We start from the raw sequence: 13800 nt of genomic DNA on the forward strand, positions 1-13800 counted from the left end.
CATTGAAGCTGTGTATAATTAAAATTCCATACTAGCTCCCTTTCTTGTAACAAAAACGACACTCTCCATTCTAATGACGATGTAGGTGACATTTTATCTCCAACAGCGACTACGTGACATTTCATCTTTGTAATTTTTCCAATAATTTCTGGAGAAGGCCATCCATGTTTTCTTTCTCTGTTAATCCACTCTTCGCCATCTATTGGCCATTCGTACAACGATATTCCAAAGGCGAAATCTTGTTCCAATGATGCACCTAGCTTTTCCTTAATTAGGCCATGTATGTCTTTATTAGTCGCAGTAGCACTTGGTCCATGACGGGATATTTCTGTTTTTGTAACTGCAGTCTTCGTTTTTGTCAGGAAATCAATCCAGAAATCAACTATTTTATCACTGGAAAGAAATGTTTTGTTTCCTTCGATTGTTTCCAACATATCATCAATAGCCTTTCCGTGATTGTTAAAAAGTGTTTTTATGTTTGGATCAAGTTTTACAGGAAGCAATCTAGCAAATCCTGGACGGCAAACTGAAGTGTCTAGAATAAAAACCTGCCCTTCGATATTTTTTGATTGGTCTCTATCCTTACAAGCCGTAATATTTGAATCAACGATCATTTTGTCGATATCGCTGTCTTCCAAGTTAGTACCTTCTACCGCACTTCCACCGTAGAATCTGCGTATTGCACATCTTTCCCGTATATAATACAAATACTCTTGTGTAAGTATAGAGTTCTTTTGCCCTTTAGACTTACAAGAGGATGCCATTGAAAAGAATGTTGCCTTTGCGACAACATCGGATACTTTTTCCAAGTCGAATTTATTGATCTGAAAATGAAAAATATACCGTGTTAGTGTCTTTTTTTGTGGCCATAACCGACATCAATTTACAAAACTTAAAACGAATATATTTCATGTAATAATTTCGTTTATTTCTACACACTTGCATGTGTCCTTTTTTTTATATACCAGTACGTTTTAATGTATGGTTGAATACCGTTACTGCGCCTAAAGGGAAATGTATGGTTATCTCATTCTATACCCCCACTAACCTCTCGAGATCCTGAGAGCATATGATTGTAAATTGGGCAACTCTAGAAGCTTAATTTTCAGCAATGCAAATTTGAATGCCTTTAATCTATTGGTCAATTCGAATGACTTACATGAATAAATACCGCGTTAATGATCCTGCTGTATTTTTCAAATAAAGGTCAAGTGATGGCAAAACAAGACAAGACAAGACAAGACAAGACAATTTATTTCAACTTAGGCACACATATGGTGCTACAAGAGGATAACAATTATACGTTAACAATTAACAGTAGCTCTCAGTATAGAAGTAAAATGTCAATCATAATACTTCCATGCTCTCAGAGACATTCGATTTGCGTTTGCTAATATAATTGTTGCCATCGAAACGTCCTGGATACTTAGACTCTTAATATTTTGGTAGAATGGTATTCATACAAAATCTTATTTTCTATCACTGAGTCAATGATTAAAAATAATCCTTAGATAATCACTTTGTTTTCAATTATGGTCATATACTGGCTCAGTCTGCAGTTATTCGGGATGTGTTCTGATCAGAGCGTCACTGATGATTTTGTGTAGACGAAACGCGCGTCTGACGTATTAAATTATAATACTGGTACCTTTGATAACTATTTACACCACTGGGTCGATGCTACTGCTGGTGGACGTTTCGTCCCCAAGGGTATCACCAGCCAATTAGTAAGCACTTCGGTGTTGACATGAATATTAATTATATGGTCATTTTTATAAATTTCCTGTTTAGGGACTTATCATTTTTTATCTGGGAGGGGGAGGGGGGCTGGTCAGAATACAGGGGGTCAAGTTTTTTTTTCTGTATGTGGAAAAGGGATGTTCAATTATTTCTAATAATTCAAAGTGGGGGGATCAATATTTTTTACACATGGAAATAAGTATTAAGTATAATAAGTACATACTTCAAGAGACAAAATGTCAAGAAGAACATTACAACAGTCAAATCGAAATATAATTTTAACACTATTCATATACAAATAGGTAAGACATCACAAGACTTTGGTGATATAGGAAACTGCATAATTTTATGTGCTTCATAATCCGAATAATTCAGTCGTTATACATGTATTTCACTCACTATAATCAATAAATTAACAAGCATTACTGCCTAGTTTTGTTTTAATCAGCTTAATAGTTTGAGAGAAATCAAGTGTAAATTAAAACGAAATCTACAGGGATTTGTGCAAAATTTTGTCCAAAAATACAAATCACGACGCATCATGAAAGAATATAGTGTAGAGCAAAAAAATCTCCAATAAATTATTAAATAATCATCTTATCTGCATACAAACAGTTGAATATACCCAAGATGATTCTGAGATGATGAACACAACTAATGTATCTTTTTGTTTTCATTACTAGATTCCTATGGGCCCTTTTATACCTCTAACTCCCTCAAAATGTGTACTTTATAGGCTAATAAATCAAAATTTACTATCGCACATTTATAAATGAAATGTGACAATTAATGAGTAATTGAACTGTTCAAGTTGAAAGTATGAACTATTCAAAAGTTTAGCATCTCAATTTAGGCTTCAATAATGCCTTACGTAAAACTTAAGTTTAAGCAGCGTTCAAGAGAGGGGCATATAATAGATTCCTATTAGTAAATAGTGTGTTGTTACTGTTTCAAAAGGTTATATTTTATAGTTACTTAGGATCAACTTTTCTTTAATAGCACAAATAAGAAAGCTATAATAGAAAAAAAGTCAGAAAATACTACCCAAAGCACTGGCTTGCTGTAGCTACTTACATTTATATTTAATTCATGAAAGAGGCCTCATGGAAGAGCCATACTTGAAGACAATTTTCCCTCAATTCACTGAGAATATTTTATTTTCTATATTTTTGGTGAAATGACATAAGAGTTTTTGCATGTTAAAATGTTTGCATGTTTAATAGAGGGGGGATAAAAAAAAATTAAATGTTCTTACTTGGGGGATAAAAAAAAATAGTGAAATATAATAGGGGGGTCAAGAGATTTTGTATGTTTGATTTTAAAATGACTCCCAGGTAAATAATGATAAGTCCCTTTAATACAAAACTTTGAATTTTTCGAGTTTTCTTATCCCAGGCATAGATTACCATATCCAGATTTGGCGGCACATTTTTTTCCGACGTAGTCGGTATAGTTTCGGTTTGTGCCCTTTGAACTAAGGATGCTTAACTATAGCAACAGAATACGCATGCTCGAAAATCCTTTCTATGATTGGACAAAATGCTGTCATGGTGGGTGATTTGGTTGTGTTTGAAAAAACGTCTCGTTAATTATATTGTGATGGAAAGCAAGTTAAAAACTATAAATATTTGACTAGATCTTACAAAGATTTATATTTTTATTAAAATAATTGTTTCTCCAATAGCTCATTGCATCCGTGACAGCTGTTTATTCGGGACAATTATATAATTTTTAATGTAAACTTTGTTGTACGAACGTACATGACTTTTAGAAAGCACCTACGCATGTGAGATTTCCGCGGGGTTTAAGTGAATGTAAACAGAAAGATACGAGGACCGGGATTACTGAACACAAACAGAGAAAACGTTATTTAAATGGTATCTTTGTGCTTCTGAAGGTTATCGAAATGATAGTTTTAAACATATACTCAAATTTAAATACGTCGGATATCTTTTTTAAAGATAGTTCTTGTTGAAATTTTGGGTCCTCAATGCTATTCAACTTTGTACTTGTTATGCATAATAACTATTTTGATCTGAGCGTCACTGATGAATCTTACATAGACGAAACGTGCGTCTGACTAATTAATTATAATCCTGGTACCTATTGCAGATTTGATTGCCTTTTCTTTGGGTTTGTTTTCAGTCATAATGTTGTCTGGACTTTTTTATCTTGTGATTTTTTTCTCCTGTAATTTTTCTGTCTCTTATTTTACATAAAGACAACAGCATAAGATTGAACTGTTGACCTAATCGATTATCAACAGGATATTTTCCCCCAAATATACCGTATTGAGTTTAAACACGGTATAGTAAAATCAAAGTATTGATTTCATAGAAACCTGTTTGCAAATCGATCGTGGTGAAATTCTAGAAAAAGCATGAAAAAAATCCCATCATTTAATGGTCTTTCTGTCTATATTGAAATTCAGATCGACCTCAAAATCTTTCAGTCCTTAGGATAATAATTGCTCAATATGTGTTAAGGTTGAATCATTTTTATCTAGAAAGTTTATTATCACCCATTTTCTTGTTGGAACATTGAAAAATATAGCTTATTGAAATTTAAGGTTAAGCGTAATATTGATGACAAACGAAACTGAATATTACTTTATAAATATATTTAAACATAACAGACCAACGATGAATTTGATGTTGATTGTGCCATTTTCTAGACTTAATCTTAGGCTAAATGTAAGTTAGTTATTTGCCTGTTTCTTAAGGCATTAGTTTCATATGCTGACACCGAATAAAGGAAGTAGTTCTAAGTATGTCACGTGGTTTGTTTAAATTATAAGAAATATTAGTCTCTATTACCCAGACGCATATACTTTGAAAAATAAAGTGGCTAGATGATCGAGACTAAATAAATATATGTTCAGACAAGCGAAAACCCATTGGAAATTAAACAAAAGAAATTTAACTCTTTGTAAGAAAAGGTATATATCTGAATTGTTTACATCTGTTTCTATGGGCTTTAAACGTTTAATAAAGATGCACAATTTAGGATTTTATGCATCTTCTATAAGTGTTTTACTTTAATTACAGTATGGAGATTCAAGATATTTGTAAAGTTTTGAATTATAGACAAACTTTCATAAAACTGTCGATGGTGGCAGGTTCAAATCGAAGTGGATCTTTTAGTGCATAAGCATGAATTCCGTCGAAAAGATCCACAGAAAGATAATAGATTGATCATTCGAAAGCATTAATTTAAATCACTGCAGTGCCGCCGGCGATAGTTTTTTTGGGGAAAATCCTTACAATGGACAATATTAATTGCACCGAAAAGAGCTAAGTCGAGTTCGCCTTTTCAAGTTCAGGTGTGTTTTGGTTGCATACTATTCTGTCTTGAAAACGTAGAAGTTGAAAGCACAAATATTGAAACATCATCTCGCTTCACATTCTATCATTTTTTTAAAGATTTAGGCTACAGGTTGAAAAATCACGGTAATAAAAAAATGAAATATATTGGTCAAGTGAAATATCTTCCCGAGTCATAAAAACTGTAGGTGTGTTCGGATAACAAATTTTAGCAAAAAGTATTTGACGACGGACTTTTTAACTGGATCTTTAAAAATGCGTAACTTCAAAAAAAAAATCATTTTTAGTTTGTGTAATCTAGAGAAATTAGTCTTCAAACTCTGATTTTGTTTAGTCTGCCCTTCCACGAAATATTTAATTCGAATTTTTATGTTTTTGAACTTATGAAGTTCTGAATACTGAAAAGTAAATACAATGATCCTCAATATAGCTAGCAGCTAGATAAAGGTAAATGTACGATAGGGCCCTCCCCCCCCCCCCACCCCCCAATTTCTCATTTTTCAAATTCTGTTTAAGTAAGCTACTTATCATGTTAAAATATTCCCCGATGTTTGAAGTTTGTTTGAATGAACTTTAAAACCACTAATTTAATCAACTGGGTGAGGTGAGGGGTATTAAACTATCTGTTATCATTCAAATATTGTAATTATTATTCCTTTGCAGGTGTTCCGTATAACGATTTTTAAGTTTTAAAGTGCCTGCGCCAACGTGACCCATGATTTTTTTGTTATTCCAATGTCATTAGCACTGTTTTTTTCTGTCTAAATCGCCATAATTTTCTCCGGGACAGGTACACCGTGTATCCATGGTATCATCGTACAGCGGATATAGGTACCAACCAAGCGGGCATGATCGATTTTGAACTGACACGATTATGGTGCCGTTTGATCAATATGAGTTCTGATCGTTTTAAACAGAAAAAAATTCATATGGGAAGACGTTATGAGTAAAAAAACATAAGTGTATAAAAAATTGGAATTTTTATGTAAGTAAACATTTTCTGAGTATAATGCAGAACATTTGTGTATCATTACAGATTATGTTGATAGTAGACCTCAGTTGTCAATAATGTTAATGTCAATATGTTTTATAATAGATGCATTCTTTATATAATTTTTAATGTTATAGTCCCTATCGTAGTATATAAGGATAGATATAGAAATTTGTGTGTGTCACTTTGTTTACATATTTAAATAGAGTTGTCGTTCATAAAAGTCTTCCTTTGATACTTTCTTGCGTATTAAATTATCTTGTAAATTTAAGTTCATATTTAACACTTATTATTGTTATGAATAATTTTCATAATGTAAAGTAAATAAGTTTTCTTCGTATATGTTCAGGTTAATATGTATTTGTAAATCTTTGTACAGTATCACGCCATTTATTACTATTTATTGATGATATATAATAATGTTTAGTCAACATGAAGCGATGACCACTTATGTGGTGGGTTAAACCCGGTTTTATAGCTTTTTATTTCGAAATCATGTTTGCTTAAGAAGTAGGCATTATAATTCAATAGACACATCCCTTCATACCTTACACATCGTATACTTGTAGACGGTTCAAGGGTTATTACGTTGTAGCTACATTCATCATGTCTAAAATGACATGTTATGATCTTTTTATCATATGCTTCAACAATGGAGAAAAATAACAGTTGGTTCTCAAAAGATCAAAAAGTGAGAAAAACATGCGGATGTTGGAAGTTAAATGTAATGAGTGTAATGCATCCGATATATAATCTTTCTCAACATGTATGTGAAGTTAGCAGCCGGTTCGTTATTTGTTATTCGATATTCAATATCCAACCGGCTGCTAGCAGTTGGTTGGATATTCAAATTTATTTGAAAATCATTAAAAAATATAATATTTGATTACATAAAAAGCATGATTTTTATAATTTAAAGGGGCGAAAGACACATAGGAAAACGTCTTTTGACCCCACCAAGTTGTCTTAAACTCTCGTTGTCCTCGAATATATAGACAATAACTGTTTAGTGTCTTTAAATATCAGCTGTATTTGTACGAGGCTAGGAAACAAGGTGTATGCGAGCTTTTAGCGAGCTACTACACCTGTTTCGAGCCGAGTACAAATACAGCTGATATTTAAAGACACTAAACAGTTATTGTCTTTATCCTGCAATTAATTCTGTATATTGTTTGTGTTTTGAAAGACACAAACAACTATCATATTTCGCATTTTTTTTCCGATTTGTAATCCCTTGAGGCCCGCGTAGTAATATCAAAATCACACATTACGCTGAAGACGGGTTCGCAAAAAAGAATCTCGAATGGTCAATAATAATACATCGCTTAAGGTGAATAATTATCTATTTTTACATAACAACTAATTTCAACAGTAAAAACAAATAACAAAACATTGTCAAATTTGAGACAGAAGTGTACGACTTGTCCTACGCTTCAGACTTGACATTCACTAAACATGCATGCTGAAACTGACATGGTTGATTTTGTAACACAATCATACACATTCAAGTTTTGAAATCGACAATTGTCATCGTCATTGGAATGCACCCGGAATACACATTCTGAGGTCACACAGGTTCAAACAATACTCAGTCCGGCAGTGGGCGGAGCTTTAAAGCGATATCTGTATAGTATACAGATACAGCATAGCGATATCTGTAGGGCTGTATCTGTATAGTAGGACACCTAATTGCAGGATAAAAACCCTTATCAACATGATCAATGCTTAAGTAAGTTGCATATTTGTCTTTATGATATTTAGGTTTTTATCAATATCAATATCATTTTTTGATATGATTAAAGTATTAAATGATAGGCACTGGCTACGGTTACATGGAAATGTAACAATAATAAAAATATTATTGTTACATTGGAGACTAAATGCCGGAATGCATGGTTGGGTAAGGACCTGTTTAATTACGAATATAACAATAATTATTGAGGCTACGGTTACATTGCGTTATTGTTACATGAAAAAAAAAAGGGAATGTACGATGGGACTTACTAGTAATATGTACTAAATAATAAAAGTTGAGGACATTTATTACATACATTTATAACATACAATTTATTTACTGTAATTTTTTATTTACAATGACAATTTCTACAAATCCAGTAAGTTGTTTTTAAAGTCCGACACATTTTTGATGAACTTGACGAAATTACGTCCTCCACGGATACGTGTACATACATAATTTCTTAGTATTTAAGTTACAGTTAGCAAACTTTGCTTTTGATTATCAATTTGCGTCAAGTTATAAAGCTGTATGAAATGGATGTCTTGATATTGTTTCAGTTTCGTTTAAATCGCATCCCAAGTTTTATTTTTTTCACCATAAACAAAATTGGTCCAAAGTATAATGACAGTAATAAGAGTAGGTGTACAGTTGAATACTTTTAAAAAAGTGAAACCATTGAACTATATTTTTCGCCTTTGACAGTCACACTCCATCAAAACCATTAATACGTAGTAAAACTATTCAAGTTGTACACCATTTGTTGAATAATAATACTTTATTATTTATCAGTATTAAATTACAAGTATTGTTTAGTACATATGAAAGAATGAAGCAATACAACTATAGAAGATTTTTAAGTTTAATCAATCTAGCTAGCGTACATTGCTGTTTTTCATGTAACAATAACGTACGTAATGTAACCGTAGCCTCAGTAATTATTGTTACAATTGTAATTAATCGGTTCCACACCCAACTTTGCATTCCGGCAATTAGTCTCCAATGTAACAATAATATTTTTATTATTGTTACATTTCCATGTAACCGTAGCCATGCAGTGCCTAAATGATATCCATTGCCTTGTTATTACTGGACACATTTTAACTTTAATCTACGAACTTGAATTAATTGGTACTTTGACATATTAAAAATTTCTCATTGGCACTCATACCATCCTTATCTTCATATCTTCATATCCATATTTTTTAATATAATTATATACATGTTAGATGCTGTTCCGTTTTATTTTCCTTTGAGGACACAATTAAATAACATTCAATACGAAAATTTGTTCTGCAGATGGACCATATTTCATAACTGTTGCTGTAAAATGCTGTCCACTTAGGAGACAATATTTCATGGCAATGGACATTATTTATTTTCTATTACCTTCTTATCTGACATAATAAATATTATAAAGTTCTTCATATTTGATTTTACACTTCCTTCTTATTGTTATTCTTTCATTGTCATTACCATTTGCTGGGAATTTCTTAGAACTTTAATTTCTCTGTATTCACTTCCATCCATTATTTATTTGTTTACATTTGTATATTGATCAATTTCTCATCAATCCTTCATATTTTAATTAAAATTCAAGTACAATAAAACTTTGTAATGACCTTTGTATTACTTCCCTTGGAGGACACAATTTAATAGCAACTACTATGAAAATTTGTCCTGTGAGTGGACACTATTTCATATTGTTAGCAGTAAAAATCTGTCCTTTTGAGGGACACCATTCCAGGGCAATGGACATTATTTAATACCAAATTTCAATGAAAAAGTGTTCATGTGGACACTTTTTCATAGGACACTATTATGTCATACACTCCAGTGATCCCCTATATAATCAACCAATTTTTTTTCCACGAAAAAAAAGGGGGAGGGGGATCCAGGGCCCCCTGGATCCGCCCGCCTATGGTAACTTTCTACATTATGCTGGAAACAAGAAAATCCAATCATTGTGTCAATTGTTTTTGTAACCTTCTTTGTTGTTTTTCACTGAATCCGTACAAATGAGGTGTATTTTCAAGAATTTGCAGAGAAACACCGAAATGTCATGCAATCGTAACAGAAAGGCGAGTAATAATAGCTGAAGCATGGGATAAATTTTTCATATCAGCATGCTAAACACTGATTCTGAAAAAATTAAATTAATGTTAATTTAACAATATTATCCTACTATAAAAAACAAATTATTTACTCTGAGTATACGATAATACTATTAGCACTAGTTGTGGGATATAGCATGGGGTGAGTCTGATAGGAACATTTAGTCCACACTCACTTTCAAAAACATTTAGTCCACACTCACTTTCAAGAACATTTAGTCCACACTCAGTTTCAAGAACATTTAGTCCACACTCACTTTTAAGAACATTTAGTCCACACTCACTTTTAAGAACATTTAGTCCACTCATTTTCAAGAACATTTAGTCCACACTCACTTTCAAGAACATTTAGTCCACACTCACTTTCAAGAACATTTAGTCCACACTCATTTTCAAGAACATTTAGTCCACACTTACTTTTAAGAACATTTAGTCCACACTCACTTTCAAGAACATTTAGTCCACACTCACTTTCAAGAACATTTAGTCCACACTCAAGTTTCAAGAACATTTAGTCCACACTCAGTTTCAAGAACATTTAGTCCACTCTCATTTTCAAGAACATTTAGTCCACACTCATTTTCAAGTAAATGACAAACAACCAATGGAAACCAAAATGATTAAATAAATACATAATTGCTTAAAAAGGACTAATTTATGAAAGAAAATAACAGACACAGAGTGATATATGAAGTCAGATACAAAGCTGTATATTGTTTCTAAATAAATAAATTTGTGCGGTTATTCATATGCACTAGTTTGTCTACTGTCTTGCAAATTGGTTTTCAACATTTATAAATTCAACCACCCTACAGTAGTCTAATATATGGAAAAACATGATGAACGGACAAGGTGATTGTTTTGTATATTAATATTATACCTTTTGGGTCAGGTGAGTTAAAAAAGCAAAATTTGAATTTTGGGTTCAAATAGGTTTAGTAGAAGGTGAAGATCTATAATTTAATTAAACAAGCATTCTGTGAGTATTGCATGGAAATACATAGTCCCCTACCAGTTAAAAATTAATTGTACTGTATAAAAAAATGCTTACTAGATCTATTAAATGTAATGATGAAAACTATATAACAAATATCAAGCGAAAACCTTCAAGCATGATGGAAAAAACAGTGTGGATTAAAGTGATTTTTTTAAGTCCAAGGACCATAACTCTGCACAAAATCATCATACCAGAACAAAATTCTAACTTCATCTGTAACTTGTCATGATAAAACAATGTACCAACTATTGAATCAATATCTAGGTTTTATGAAAAAAATGTGGAATACTGAATATTTGAGTGAATTTTCTAAGCCAAAGGACCATAACTCTGCACAAAATTATCAGACCAGAACAAAATTTGATCTTCTCTAACTTTTCATGATAGAACAATATACCAAATATCAAATCAATATCTTCAAGCACTATGAAAAAAGTGGGGGAAAGCTAATTTGCGGGACTGACTGACTGACGGACAGATAGACAGATGGGGTGCAAACATAAAGTCCTCTTCGAACCTCTATGGTAGGGGACTAAAAATTCAAATAAAGGTAACTATCCTCTTTTTTGACAAACAATGCTTTTAAATATGGACACATGGTTGGACCCCACCCCCCTTTTCAAAATGTATGAATCCACCATGTAGTTGTCAGTTTCTGTCTTCTTGATTTATTTGGTAAGAAATCCGCATGCAAGGGCTGCAGCTTTAAATAGTCCAAGGTTTTGTTGGTTTTTTGTGTGTAGCTGATCATTATTGCTGCATGAACATACTGCCTCAGCTATCTATCTATTATAATTGTCAAGATCAGAGGCAACTATGTTATTCATTGAAAATAACTCTTTAATAGTTTTTAGCTGGTTTTGGTCATATCAGGATATTAGATTTTGTATACATGATATTTTTGCTCTGTACATTTTATCAAGATAATATGACCAGACTACCAAAATTAGCCAAAAAGGTTTATTTAGAGTTAATAGCTTTAATGAACGTTTGGTCAAGTCGAGATAACAAGAATTTCTTAAGTTGTGGCCTGTCATCTATTTTCTTCCGTGTAGAGATATTTCTCTTATAAAAAGACCAATGAGTGTTATAAATTAATGATACAAATAACTCTAGAACTGTAAGTGACACCACTGAAATCAAACTTGAATTGTGTTTTGGGGTATTTAGCATTGTGTGTAAGTTTCATAACATCTGGTTGAGGAAACTAAAGTAAGAGAAAGTAAATGAAAAACTAAGTAATTTTTCCATTGAAAAGGGACATAAATAACTCTAAAACAGCAAAAGAGACTCCATCAAAGTTCTAACTTGGTCTGTGTTTTGTGGTAGTAAGCATTGTTTATAAGTGTCATAACATTTGGTTGAGGCAAACAAAAGTGAGATCATAACATTTGGTTGAGGCAAACAAAAGTGAGAGAACAGATACGAAAAATTCAGTAATTTTTCCATTTGTAAAGGGGCATAACTCTTGAACCGTAAAAGTGACACCACCAAAAATCAAACTTGATGTGTGTTTTGTGGTAATAAGCATTGTGTATGAGTGTTATAACATTTGGTTGAGGTAAATTTAAGTTAGAGAACGGAAAGAGAGAAGAGAGTATGTACATACAAATGTACAAGGGTAAAATCTCAATTATTTCTAAGCATAATTTTATACTTAGTTCTATGACTAATTTCCCCCATCTCTCCTGCTGATTTCTAAGCTTTGTATTAAATGTAACCACATATCTAAAGCTCAATTTGAAATCTAGATTTCTGTGGCCAAGCAAGGAATATGTCTCAGTTTTCTCCAAAAAGGCTTGAAATATCTAGAATGATTTTCTTGAATACTCATATATTTTGTTACAGATAATGGTATAAATTTCCAACAACTTTAATAAAAATTCCTATGAGGAGACACTACTCTGCCACTTCTCCTACCCTTTTCTGTGTATCTTGTGTGACACCACATTGGAATTATTATTTTTTTTAAAAAGTCTCCAACAAGTCTAGTTGTGTTTTTAGACAATAAATTCTAACACAAAAGTCTGTATGTTTTTTGTTTAATTTCGACCACAGATGTTTTGCATGTACAAATATTGTACAAATATACACAGCAGTAATATACATTAAATACATGCTCTATACTACACAGAACTATATATATTTATCTAAAATAGACATATTTACATTATAATTATTTATATTCTTTTAAAAATGCTCTTGCAAACTTAATGATTTTAATACAAAGATCCCAGGATCATGTATTGCTCGCATGGTTACTATTGACTAATGCTATTATTAGACCTCAAAAAAGAATTGACCCTTTGTCCCTTTACAAATTTAAATGGCCTGAAAAATGCAGAAAGCACTACTGAAACCCCCCTATATTGAAATACATTTTTTTAAGTGGAAAGCTCAACTATTGCAACCCCTAAAATTGAAATACATACTTTTTTATGCATAGAACTATTGAACACCTCCCCTCCCCCCCCCTAAAAAAAAAGAAATTAAAAAATATTAACATACATAATTTTTTTTATATGTACTAAGGGGTCATCCATAATTGTCAACCATTTTCCAAAGTGTACAAAACATACATTTTTTTCGACCACTCCCACCCCCCCTCCAACCTCCCTCAAAAAGTGTACATTAATGGTTTTCAGATTTGAAGACAAGAATCAATCATTCTAAATAAAAAGAAGATCCTGTCTATTATAGCTATATATAGTTTTGTTTAATATAAAAATTTGCATTGAAAATAAACTGAAACATATCTGACAGTTTTATTTTTAATATTTTTGAAAAAGCGTAAAGTAAAAATGTTGATTTTTTTTACCCCCTCCCCCCAAGTGTACGTTTTGTACACTTTGGAAAATGGTTGACAATTATGGATGACCCCTAACAAAAAACTGTGTACC

This window comes from Mytilus galloprovincialis, chromosome 8 (genome assembly GCF_965363235.1).
Source record: "Mytilus galloprovincialis chromosome 8, xbMytGall1.hap1.1, whole genome shotgun sequence".
In the NCBI taxonomy this organism is placed as follows: Eukaryota; Metazoa; Mollusca; class Bivalvia; order Mytilida; family Mytilidae; genus Mytilus; species Mytilus galloprovincialis.